Source organism: Corapipo altera, unplaced genomic scaffold, assembly GCF_003945725.1.
Source record: "Corapipo altera isolate COAL_440 unplaced genomic scaffold, ASM394572v1 133, whole genome shotgun sequence".
NCBI lineage: Eukaryota > Metazoa > Chordata > Aves > Passeriformes > Pipridae > Corapipo > Corapipo altera.
In genome coordinates, this window is record NW_020884939.1 from 157,860 (window position 1) to 171,040 (window position 13,181).

A 13,181-nucleotide genomic window follows, 5' to 3' on the forward strand; every position below is an offset into this window, starting at 1 on the left:
GTTATTTTAGTAATGCTTCTTTTAATTTTTACATATATTACAGCACTCAGATCATGTCTTTTATTATAGTAAAACATTAAAACATGACTGGTGACTATGCTTTAGCAGTAAACCTTCGTATAACCTGAAAAGCAAGACATTTTTAGTGTGGTTTCATCATTCCTTATTAATACTATAAATGGGGACTATAAATTTCTCTCTTCTACAATATATGTAATAAAATACTTAATGGATTGTGAATGACATGTTATAAAACTTGGCATTAGGTACTGCAATTTATATTTAAATGCATCTCAGGCATAAATACATGCTCTATAAATAGAAAACTCTTTGAATTCACAATACATATAACCACTCATTTAGGTGTAGCAGTTTGGATGATGAAATCATCAGATAGTAATTTATTTCTGCAGAAACAGGTATTTGATGTATTCTGAGGGGAGCTCCCCCAACTGCCCTAAGTAAACACTTCCAGGTAGGAAAGGATTTTATAAAAACTAGAGGTGTTGCATATATTCCTAGCAGGATTTTAGTAACCTATAAACAGAATCCATAATTTAAAAAGGACCAAAGCAGCCTAACTGCTGCAAGTTAAACAATAATCGTGGGGAACTTCTTCCAGGAGGAACCAGAAGAATCAGAGCAGGAGCAAACAGTTTTGCAAACGTGTTAAACTTCTCATTCAGCCCTGAAATGAGGGCTGAAGACTCTGAAGGACAAGTATTTGTGAAAGTGGCCTTTTGCTGTGTTTCCAACATGCAGAGGATTGAAGCAGCACTTGGAAAAAGGCCACTGAGTACATTCTAGATCATTCCCTTCAGGATTTTCAAGTGAAGACAGCCAAGGTATTTGGATGGGTTCAGGTTTGAGCCCTTCTTCCTCTTGTGACAGGGATTAGTAGCCACACCCCTGAAACAAACCACACAGAATATCTGCAGCACAGCTCAGACATGAATAAATGAAATCATTGACCTGCCTTATTGCCCTCACTCTCTGTCTGCCTCTCCTTGCCAGCTGTGTTCTGGGGCTGTATCCTCCTACCTCTTCTGCAAAGGCTAGAAAACAGTGCTTGTAAATCAATGTTAGTTTGGGGCAACAATTGGAAACAAAAGAGGTTCTTGTACAGAACTGGTCTCCTGCATCAATTCTTCCAATTTTTGCAGGCCCTCAGTCTTGCTGCTGCTCGAGATAGGGAATTCAGGAAGTAGCTTTCTCAGTAGCTTGGGGCACAGAAAGGCTACTAAACAACTGTTTAGTGTTTCTGTGTTTTCTGGTGATATTTTCCCTGGATATGTGCAATGTGCTGTTCTGTGTGGTGCAGAACATGGAGAGCAGCTGTGTTGCAGAAGGTTTCTAATGCTTTAAGCTTCTGTAATGTGTTTCGTGTTGGGGTGAACTTGTTCCTTGGGGAGCCAAGATTTGGGGAAGAAAATATACATAAAAAAAGCATCAGGGAGGCAGGGAAGACAGAAGGGCTGATTTCCGAGTTATCTGAGTGGCTGTTTCTGCCCTGCAGAGTGTGGGTGCAGTATACAGAAATAAGGTGTGAGCTCTTGGGCATGGGGAAGATCTCTTTTGTGAGATCATTATAAGGGGTTTTCTCCCTTCCCAGACTTGTTTTCTTTAATGAAACTGGGCAGAGATTAATGTATTACCACTGCAGATGTTATCACTCAGATACTACCTCTACCAACAGCAGCAGTGTAAAGGAACATGAGGAAACTATTGGGTGATTTTCAGGAGCCAAAAAAAAAAAAAGAATAAAGGCCAAATCTAGCAAAATACTGGCCAGAAAGGCATTTTCCTTTTGTCTCTGTCCTGGAAGGGAAAGTTAGAGGAGAGGTAATTTATCTGGTTTGTGGCTCAAACTCTTTGTTATATAAACCTGTTGTGTGGTTTTAGCCAGCAATACCTCTAAACACTAAACCCACTGGTACTGACTCTGCCACTGCAAAGATACTGAAAGAAGATGTGAAGGGTTTGAATATTTTCATTTTCATCAGATTGCAAGTGCTTCTCTTGAGCATCAGTAATAACTAAATGTCTTTTTGAAAGGGCTCTCCAGAGGGTGAAAGTTAGTCTTCTGTGAATTTCCACTTTAGTATATTATAGACCTCTATTTCCTTTTTACAATTACTTCAACTTGAATAAATTGAGGATTTCTTTTTGAGATGAAGATCATTCTTGAGCACAGAGATTAATGTTAAAGCTTTGATCCTGCAGGTCACCTGGTGTCTGAGGCATTTGCAGTAAAAGTTATGTCCCCTGCGTTCCTGGGTAGAATCCTCAGGATTTCTACACAAAAGGTAGAACCTGTATGGCACCAGTCCTGTGAACTCTCATGGTACCACTGAGATAATCTCTTTGGTATGTCTCCATTCCTTTACTTTTCAGACTTTCATTATGAGGAGTAGTGTGAGATGTCATTCAGTCCCCAGCAATGCCTGTGTGGAGGTATTTGAGTGCATCAGTAACCTCACACTCAAATGGAAGACCACAGTACTTTGATCTGGGTCTAATAAACTTTCCAGTATTTCTACAGGACTCAGGGAAGACTCCATCTGTACTGGTAGGAGTTCAGCTGATCTGACTTTGTCCAAAGCTTGTCCCTGCAAGAGGACAAGGGTGAAACCAGCTGTGAGATTTCAGTGCAAAGGTAGATCTCAAACAGAATTTCTGTCCCATTTCCTTCAGCGGAGGAGGCTGTGGGAGAGAAGCTGCTGTTTGACTGATGTAGGTAAATTTGAAAAGGAGTGGCTGCTACCCTTTCTGATTGCATCTTTTCCCAGATGCTCTTTTTCTGTTCCCTGGTTCTCTTATTCTGTAGGGCTGATACATAATTACTTATTAGATGGCCTGTAAGGTAACTGGATTGGTTGGACTCCCTTTCCTTTAGGGGGAAGGAGTGCAACCAAGCAGGCCCTCCCAGCAGCACCCTTCATGGTTCAAGAGGCATGCAAGCACCAGAATTGAATTAATTCCAGATAACCCATCGTAAGGCCAAAACAAAAAATTGTCAAAACAAAAACTTGTCAAAACAAACCAAAAAAGCAAGTACTTTTCCTTTCATTAATGCTGCATTTCCCCTGCTTGGAGCTGGTTCATTAAACTGAAAATTGCTCAAAACAGGCATCTCTGTAAAGAATGCTTGGAGCAAAATTAATTAGTTTTGCTAGGTTAGTAATGCACCTTGCTTGGACCGAAATTAAAATTATTTTTTCAATAAAGCCACAACACTTTTTATCAGAATTGTCATTAGTTGTAGGAAATAGGAGTGTGAGGGAAGAATTTGTCAAGTCTAATTTATTTATACAGTGACCCTAAAAATTACTCATTTGCCTCATGAGATGCAGCAAGATTTAAAGTAATATCTGAACATCACCTGAGCAGTGCCGATGTCCTGATGTCTGTATCCAGTCTGAGGAATTTCCAAGCCATCCTTTCACCTTGTTTAGAAATAGATGGGTAAATCATGCCTAAGAGCATTCATAAGATGTCGAAAAAAAATTTAATCTGACCATGGTCATGTTTGCTGTTCTTTTTTTTAATCTAGATTCAAGTCCATTTTTAAGTTTCAGTACAGCTTGAAGAAGAGCTTTATTTTGTAAGAACTGTTTGTGAGTGGTGATCCACTGAGAAATTTTAATTCTACAGCTGTTTCTTTGATACTTTAAATGGCTGGGTTTGATACTTTTGCGTGGCTAAGGCAAAACACAACTGCAAGGTTGGATGAGTAAATCTTAAGAATTGGTTTTTTGTTCCTGCAGTGGATATCCTCAGAAAACTCTTGAGTGCCACAAAATTGCCCATCACAGAAACTAGGTTACAGGGAGCTCATGGAGACAACACCCTGCTAGGTATTTAAAGCAGTTCATAAGTTTCCAGCTGGTGCACTGAGAATTTTGGCTGGAATTTCCAAATAGATTCACTTAATGATCAGTGCTTACTTCTGGTAGCATTCCTAAGTATTTTTTTTTAAGTGAAAAATGAAGATATAATGTGTGATAACATCACTTTAGTCTCATCCCATGAGAATATTGTCAAATTTCTAATTCTGACTGCAGTTCAGCCTTATCCTGGTTGTCTGGTTCCCTCTGTGAATAATTGAGATGTTGCTGTTGCATTTTCAACAGAAACAGCATGATTTGGGTTTTGGGGGAGGGGTTATTTTTGTTTTTCTCAAAGACAGCTTTTCATGATTTCTTCCCACCAACAGTGCTCTTGTTTCTCATGGCATCCTGACTGTGTCTTCCTGCTTTGTTTGGTTTTTTGTAATCCTCTCCTTTTATGTAGATCCTGGTACTGAATTATACTTTTTTTGTGTGGCATTCTGCCAAACACAGAAATATGGAAATAATAGGGACAGTAAGTATCCAAAGTATTTATCACTTTGGACAATTTTATTCCTGCTGGAGTCCCTAATTTCCTCTTTTTTCCCATCTCACTGCTAATCTCTTATTTTGTTGATTGATATATTCATTAGACTATGGTGAGGCTTTCCCCCTTTTTTTCTTCCTCCTGCACAGAGAACATTTCTGCTGCAATATCTTATTTTTATGCTGTTGATCAGCTCATTATCTCTTTCTCAGTAACTAATATCTTTTTAGTGTATTTAGACTTCTTTCATGGTACCAGATCCATGAAAGGAATAGACACTGTTTCCTCACTCCACTGTTACTATCACGCTTCTGAAATTGTTCACCCAGTTGAAAGTATCAAATTCCTTAACTTAAAAATCATGTTCCCTGTGTGGTTTAGATGTCCCATCAATCTGACAGGATATTTCTCTTCATGGGCGACTCCATGGGGCCAAAGGTACAGCCTAAGCCATGTCTGCACAGCCTGAACTTGGTGGGAAAAGTGTTTTTCCTGTGTTTTCTGTCCACAGAGGTGGAAGAATTACCATCCAGAATTCTCTGTGTACCTATCTAATCACACAGTAACTGAGGAGTTACAGGTGACGTGACAATAGTCAGTACAGAGATATTCCAAGGGTTTTTCTGGTGATTACTGTTCCCTTCTCCTGCTCCAGCTTGGCAACCACATGCATGAAATGGAACACTTGTTTTAGTGTGATAGGAGACCTATCCCAGGGTTTATCTGCTGCATTAAAGCCAGTGTGTCCAGCCTGGTGTCTGAGCTCAGGGTACAGCTAACACAAGGGAGGGAACAGTTTGTTTGGGGTTCGAGGGCTGGCTTCAGGCAGGGGCAGAACTGTGTGAGGAGTTGATTTTGGGAGGGAGCATCGGTACTTTGGGTGAGCTGAGTGATTTCTGATTTAAAGATTTTGAAAAGTCTGTTTTCTCATTTAAAGGATGCAACAGTTCTGCTTTTTTGGTTTTGCTGGCAAAAGCATTTACTACCAGTGGTGCTAATTTTCAGTATTATTTTTCCTGAAATGAAGTTGAATTCAGTAGTTCTGAAGGTATGTGAACAAGACTCTGTTACATCTCTATCAAGTGACTTCTAATTTTCTGTAAACATTTTACAGCTGTATTCTCACTCAATCTGTCCAGTTGCTGTGGTGCCAACACCTTGCCTCGTGGTGCAGCAGGTGTTTCACGAGGCAGGCAGTGATTTCAACCTGCTCCCACTTCACACCACAGATCGTGACAGCCCCACTCCTCCTTTGTCACTGCAGGCTCTCTTCTTGTCTCCAGATTGATGTATCCATTTAATTAATGGCTTTGGGAGGGTTTTTGGGTCCACAGATGATGCCAGGAAATAGGAATTTGAAGGGGGACACTGTGTGGGAGCCCCTCTGCTCTTGTCCCACTCACTGTTTGTTGCAAAGTGATTATAAGTGATGTTAATTTAAGGCACTTGGCACAGGATTTGAAAAGGGAATACATGCACTTGGCAAGCACTAGTTCTTGGAAATCTTGCTGCAGAGTAAAAGAAACAGTAACTCCGAGACAAATCTATTTATTTGACACAAACTACCTCCATGAGAATTTTCTTAATACGATCTCTTCAGTGAATGCCTTTTTGTTTGTTTTATAGTATTTTGTCTTTGAATGGCTTAGTGTTTTTTGCAGAAGTGTATTGTGTTTAGGACTGCTTGACAGAGGTTAATCCTGGAGGAAGATATCAGGTCTGCTTTTCCTGTGAGCTGGGGAGGTGATAGAAATGAGAAAGGAATTAAAAGTCTTTAAAAACAGGACATAAACTAAAAGAAAATAGTCTGACATAAATAGTTGTGCTAACTAGGGAAACTGAGAAACATCAGAAACTACGATCCCTTTTATTATGTGGGTCAGAAATGTAGAATATTTTTGTCAAAGCAAATGCAATATTACTCTTTTAATTGTTACTTTGACAGTGAAGGTAAATAAATTGCTTATGACTCATTACTCATTACTTGCTAGGAAATGTACTGATTGTGAAAAAAATCTTAGGTGATGAGTGGGGGGATTGTTGAAAATGTTACCATGTTGTGGGTGATTGACATCCATCAAAAACTGAGACTTTTTAAGTGGACTTTTACACTGGGAGTATTAAGTAAATAATTAATTAAATGGATAATTCACATTTACTCCTAATAAACTGTAATCGATGTGTAACATGTGAAATATGTGTTCTAAATATCAAGCAAGAATAACCGCAAAACCAAAGTTATCACAAGTAACTAGCCAAGCTCTGTGTTTGAGGAAGGAGTGCTAAAAAGGTTAACAAACACCTGTAAATGCAGTTTTGCCTTCACAGTGGGAACTGAGCAACATTACTTGGTAAATGGTGAGATTCCAGCTGTTCCTATTGGGAAAATATGTGTATGTAAACTAACCAAAAAATCCTAGCTATCAACAGGTAATTCTGAACTTCTGGTCTGACTTCAACCACTGCCAATTGCTGTAGCCAGGGGGAATCAATCATTCAACATTCATTGCTCACAAATGGCGTTTAGACCCCTCAAAGAGATAATGAAACTCAGTGGCATCTTAAAGTATGTTCAAGAGCGTGGAAAAGGGAGGTAGTGGTGCTGATACAGAAAAGTGAATGAAATCAATACAGGGGACTGGCAGTTCAACAGCATCCAGAAAAAGCACATTCGTGTGAACCAGTGCCTTGCTGAACACAAACAGCTCTGAGAATCTGTTGGGGTGTTTATTTACAAAACTCAATATGTCTGCGTTACATTTATCCTTGACAGGTATTGTTTTAAGCATGTGGTACCTTACTGTCTACTTCTCATCAGGATCATCTTGGAAACTCAGCAGAAAAGCTCAGCGTTTCTCAGGGAGGAGTAGGAAAGTACACAGGAGCATCTCGGCTCCAGCAGGGGTCACCTGCCCTTTGTTCCAGGCATCGTTCTCACAAAAGCTCCTTTGCACTGGGTTTTTCTCATGCTTCTCTTTGCAGGAAAGTGTCCGTGGAGCAGCACATCCTGGGCCAGTAAGTAGTTTCCTTACAATATTGAGCAAACATGCCAGGTTCTGTCAAATCACCATAAAATTATTACCTTGGTTTTGCACACTGTTTTGGCATAAAGAGGACTCCATTACACTGTTTTTTAGCATAGATTGTTCTTATAGTGAAAGTGCCATGGAAAATGACTATTTACCCCATTGTCTATCAACTGATAGGTAGGAAAAAGAAAGTACAGATCAATGTTCCTACACTACTCAGTATTCCTCTGTAGTGCTGCTTAGGGATGTCGTTTTACTATGTGTTGATGATGGTTAAAGTCAAGAACCAAATACTTAATAAGGATTTAATTACAGCAGTTAGTTATTTAAACATTTCTGGGATGCATTATTATAATTAATTACAGTTATTAATTACAGGGCTCAGTGCTTGGCTTGGAAAGCTGTGTGCTGCTAAGGTCTCCAGGCCTTCTCCGTCAGCCTGTGAGTTCTGGGGTTTTAGGGATGATGGACCCTCCTGGGACAAGCACTGTCTCCCTACTGCCCTTTGTGATTGCTTGCTGTTGTGCCTCCCTGTTCCCAAGGTGGCGTGTGCAGCCTGTGGGGAAAGGAGAGGGAGTGGGGCAGGAGGCAGAAGGGCTTGTTTGCCCTCCAAGGCGAGCTGAATGCCCAGGGCAAGGCAGAAGGAATGCACGTCTGCCAAATTCACAGGGCTGTTCCAGCACATGGAAGCTCTTGGGAAGCTTCAATGAGAAGTACTAAGACCACCAAACAAACTGTTTTTTTCAGTTCATTTTTACAGTGCACAATAGTTCTGATATTCCCTTTGGAGCCCAGTTGTAATGAAACTGCAACCTGTAACTTAAAGAGTATTAAACATGCCAGAATTCCTTTTTTAATCTACTTTGATTGCTGTATTTCCCAATCTAGATCTGTTACATCCTTGATAAATCTTAACAGACTCTGTGTATGTGTTGGAAGGATATTCTACATCCTACTAGATATATAAAAGTTTTTGTTAGCTTACTATCAAGTAGTTGTTTCTGTGGAGTAAAATCAGCTCTTTAAAACTTGAGCTTAACCCCGGTCCCATTTCTTGAAATGAGAAAGTTTTCAAGATCTTTTTTTCAAACCTACCTTTTTAAAATCATTTGTACTTCTAAGAAGAAGATGGAGATACTTTGACAGTCTACTTTTACTTCATCCAATCACTGTAGTTTTTGAGATAGAATTTCTTTTGATGAAGAATCTTTTCTGGACAAAAATTGTTTTCAGACAGACAAGCTTTACATGCTCTAGAAGTTCTCCAAATCTTACTTTGTTTCCCAAGATTTTAAACTTTTTTCTTTAAATGGTGTCAGTATCTCACACAGTCGATATTTTTAAGACCAATCAGAGCTATAAATATATGTATATTTGGGCAGAGTTTGGGCACATAATATCTTGTGGAAGCCCCATGCCAGTCCTGCTGGGGTTTCATAGTTGTTTTCTAAGACAACTGTTGTTGTGACATCCCAAACTTGGGATTCATTCATTTACTAACAGAGGTCCACAGCGCTGTGCTGTGATCCTTATAAAGACACAGGCACCGGTGATATTTCTAAAAATATCCTGTTATGTTTCGTAGGAAATTAATTTTGATTGACAGCTTTAAGAAGGTCACATTCACTTAATTAGGAGTTGTGTTCAGGCCTTCTACTGTTGTTTCATAAAGATTACTCACATTTTTGTGCAGTTTAAATTTCTCAGAAAACTTAAGATGCAGCAAAAAGACAGAACCAATTATCTATCAAGCACTTGCATAATCCTAAAATATTCCTTTCTGTAAGTATATAATGACAGTGTGCACTTTTAAATAAATTCTTCTAGCAGCAACAAAGCTGGGGATTTGATAAGTCTCACAGGCCAATTTCAAGTGAGCAGAAAGAGACAATTTGTCACAGTCAAGTGATCTTAGGACCTGCTGTCTTTATTTTTTTAAACTATGAAATATAAAAATTTAATGCTGTAATTTTATGGAGATGTTCCTAACTCAGTTCATAGGGATTTAAATACAGTGAAGTAGCAGTATATAATCGTTTTTGTGAGAAAAGTTTTGAAGTCAACCTACCTACATAAAAATAACTACCAGTCTGTAGAAGTTAGGGGAAAATATAGAGATAAGTGCATGAAAAAAATCTTCGGTTATTTTATACATCTGAGCTCAAAATTCTTGATTTCTCCCCCCCCTTCTCTCAACAAAATGGACTCTGGGTTGCACCTGTTTTACTCATATCAAACTCACAAGAGAGGATGATTTTTGGCTCCATTGGACTTTTTAAGTTGCTTTTTCCAGTTTCCCAACCTCATTTGTATGCTTTGCACAGGGACACCAAGCATGGTCTGAGCAGGATTTTTGACAGAGTTAATGAACATGGTTGTCCTTCCTGCTCTTTATGCCTCTTAGGCAGTGGAAATGTTCTGCAACTGCTAAGCCACTATAAATAATGCAGGTGGTAAATAAATGGCAAATAAAGATTTTGGAGTAAATATAGTAGCATGATTAACCTTTTACATTTGCTGATACAGATGGTGAAAATGGGCAAATTGAATTTGAAGCAAACCTGTGCTCCCCTGTCAGATCCCTGATCCTCCCTTCCTGAGGCTGGGATTTGGGGGAGCACTCACCCCCCTCACCTGCCAGCACCTGCATTGATCCCTTGGCTCTACAACCCCCACAAACCTTCGTGACATATTTCTGTGGTTCTTTTCAGTGGCCCTGAAATGAGTCACAGGATGTAAAGCCTGAGTGCTGTTGGGGGAGAGGGAGTGTTTATTTTCATGGATTAAAGGGAATTGTGTTCTGTGAAAGTGATTTGGCCTGAACAGGAAAGTGCAAAGTTTCTACTTAGAAGTGATTTGTTTTTCCTCCTATTGATGTACTTTTGTCCTAAACTTTTAACCTTAATTTATATCAAGAAAAGTGACTTCTTATATTCCTGTAGTTCTTCCAGTCCAGCTTGCATGCTGGCAAGTGAGCCATGGCACCCATATATCCTAAGCAATTGGGTTTCCTTGTCCAGTGTAGCACTTCCAGTAAAAGCCCTCTACAAGAACTGGGTGCTGATCATGTCACCCAGTGCTTTACAAGGCTCTGTATTTTCTGTGTCTAAGCAAGTATTCAAGTGTTGTCTTACTAAGTGTTTTTTTAATCATAGTAGCTGGTGTGGAAACCACTATTAGGACCTGGCTGTGTTGCTTTGCCAGTTCCTTGTTATCACCTGATCACCTTAGGAGGAATATTGACAGTAGTGAGCATGAGTGGGCAAACTTTGGTTTCTGGAATGATTTAGCATTACTGCATCATACTGTGCAATACCTTTATCTGCTTCAAGTAAGTGAAGAGTAGCTTCAGGGAAGCTTCTGGATTTGATACTGTAGAGAAATATCAACAGTTACAGTGCAGTGTGGCCAGATGTCATTTGTTTGACATAATGGTATTGCACTGATGACTCACTTATTACCTGAGAGAGAGGACTCATAATGTTTTTTCGTTATATAATAAGAGAAAAGGTGAGTCTTGTGTCAGGTTGTTGACTTTCTTCTAAGAAATGGAGTACAAAAATCCAACATGAGCTGATGAAAGACGAAATATTCTATAGGACAAAAAAAAAAGGTAAAGTAAGGTGTGAAAAATACCTAACTATCCTGAAATTGGGTGAAATGGAAGAAGATAGCTTCATGTGGATTTCTTTATCTATAGTTTTATGTGAATTTCTTTACCTTTTCTTAAAAAAGAAAAGAAGCCTCTCTCTCACTCTCTGATCACAGCAGCACAGTAGCAGTGTTGCAGTGAGTAGTGTGTTATCTATGGCTTTTGCGGCAGGCAAACAGTGCACATTCTGCTGCTTTTATGTAGTCCCTTCTATTGCAGTTTATGAAGAAATGGAATTATCTTGGGAGTCAGAAATGGATAATTAGCATCAACGACAAAATGCAATTATACTTGCAAAATTAAGCTATTTGGAGAAGATTGGGTTCTTTAAGTCATGGACTAATTTCAACCAGAAGAGGGCTACAGAATGTGGATTCCAATCTTATATTAGATATCCTTTTCCTGACTTCCCAGAGCAATTGATGGTAGCTGCAAAATTTACATATAGCCTTTGAATTCTTGCCAAGCAGAACTGTCTGCATCCAGAAATTAAATGAGGCTCCATTTCTGTGTTAAAATACTGACTAAACGTGGAAAGGAATTTATTGAATTAATCCATGTCAAGCCTTTGGTTTAGTCTTTTCTGTTTTCACATTTCATTATTCTTGAAAGCTTTTTCACCCCCTTTATTACTCTGTTCCGAATTATCTGCAACTCCTTTCTATGTGAAGTCTTCCACCAAATTTTTTTTGCATTACTACATTGACCAAATCACTAATGGAAATGTTAAATAGTGCTGACTACAGGTGGAGTTGCACCTGAACTGCACTTGATTAACACTTGCAGAGGATAGACTTCCAGTTGGGTGTGTGCAGCTGCATTCTCACGGTGACATTGATAGTGTCCCTTTGTGTTTATAAGAACATCATGTTGGGGTAACATTGAGGAGCAGGGGGGTGCTTCAGGCTGGGCACCACAAAGCTGAGAGCTCCTTTCAGGAAATAAAATGGGACTGATTTGGTGTTACACGGCTGCTTGTTTGTAGCTGCCTTAAAGCAGTGTGCAAAGGCCTGCAACTTCAAAATATTCTGGAAAGTTAAGCTTACTTACCTTATTTATTTTGGGATGTGGCTGGTGAAGTTAGGGAGTTAAAGATGAAGAGAAAGTTTCATCTAGTGTTTTATGTCATGTACAGCGGCTTAGAGCAGGATCATCAGGTGACTTGGACAAAACTAACTTAGTAAATATTCTTCAGATGATTCTTCTTGTGCGGGTGAGTAAAGCAACACAATCAGACTCCTTCCTTCCATGGCTGAGGGTCTTTATCCCTGATCCAGCACAGCATTTTAACTATCCCTAGTGAATATCCCTCTGAAGTTAGAGGAGCTTTATCTTGCTAGAGGTGAATGCAGTCCTTGTGCACCGCTGCCAGTCCTAGAAAGGTCTTGGGTTTGAAAACAAAACGCTTGCTTTAGATATTGTAGAGGCAGCTGTGCCCTAAGGGCAGTGCTTTGGAAGCCAGGCAAAGTTTATCATATGATTTCCTCAGGAGTTACCCAGGAGTGTCCATTTAATCTTGATCAGTGGCTGCAGAGGAGCCTTGTTATTAGATGCAGCCTTGGAATGTGCCCTGCAGGCAGAAATGGATGCTGCTGCTTGGGAGAGCTGCCAGGTTCTTTTAAATATTTAAGCAGAAATAATAGAAATCTTTAGAATGTCTCATGTATTCTAAATATTGTTAAATAATTTGAGTTGCAAAACTGGAAGAAGAAACCAGGAAGAGTTTTTCCTTCAGCTAGGTAATTTGCTGATAGGAAAAATCCTATATGAAATGATCAGTCAGCTTATGTACAAGCCTGTTGCATAGCAACTGCACAAGTAAACTTTCACTTCTCACTACATTTTCCAGATTTCATTAGATTCAACAAATAAAATTAACTTTAGCGTCAAAATACAGAATAAAACCTTGCAGTGTAGAAAATGCAGTCTTCCTCTCATGTTATATATTTAAATTTACATCTTAGAAGCAACAGGTATAGCAGAAATGAATTTGTAATCTTCATATAAACTGCTAGGATAGTGGCGGTTCGCATCAGTAAATATTAGCTAACTATGTTTTCTAAAATAACATTTTTAGGTGGAAAAACATTTACTCCTTGTCCTGGTTTCACCCCAGCCAGCAG

The 13,181-nt window shown here is 39.2% G+C and overlaps 1 long non-coding RNA gene across 4 annotated transcripts in view; it reads left to right on the forward strand.

Annotated features, from left to right (window-relative positions):
• The window catches only part of LOC113955435, a 320,550-nt gene that overhangs the window by 29,330 nt on the left and 278,039 nt on the right, over nucleotides 1-13,181 (forward strand). For all 4 annotated transcript variants that reach the window (XR_003530550.1, XR_003530551.1, XR_003530552.1 and 1 more), the window contains exon 5: nucleotides 7,151-7,396. This is a non-coding gene — a long non-coding RNA (uncharacterized LOC113955435). The remainder of the gene's footprint in view (nucleotides 1-7,150; nucleotides 7,397-13,181) is intronic.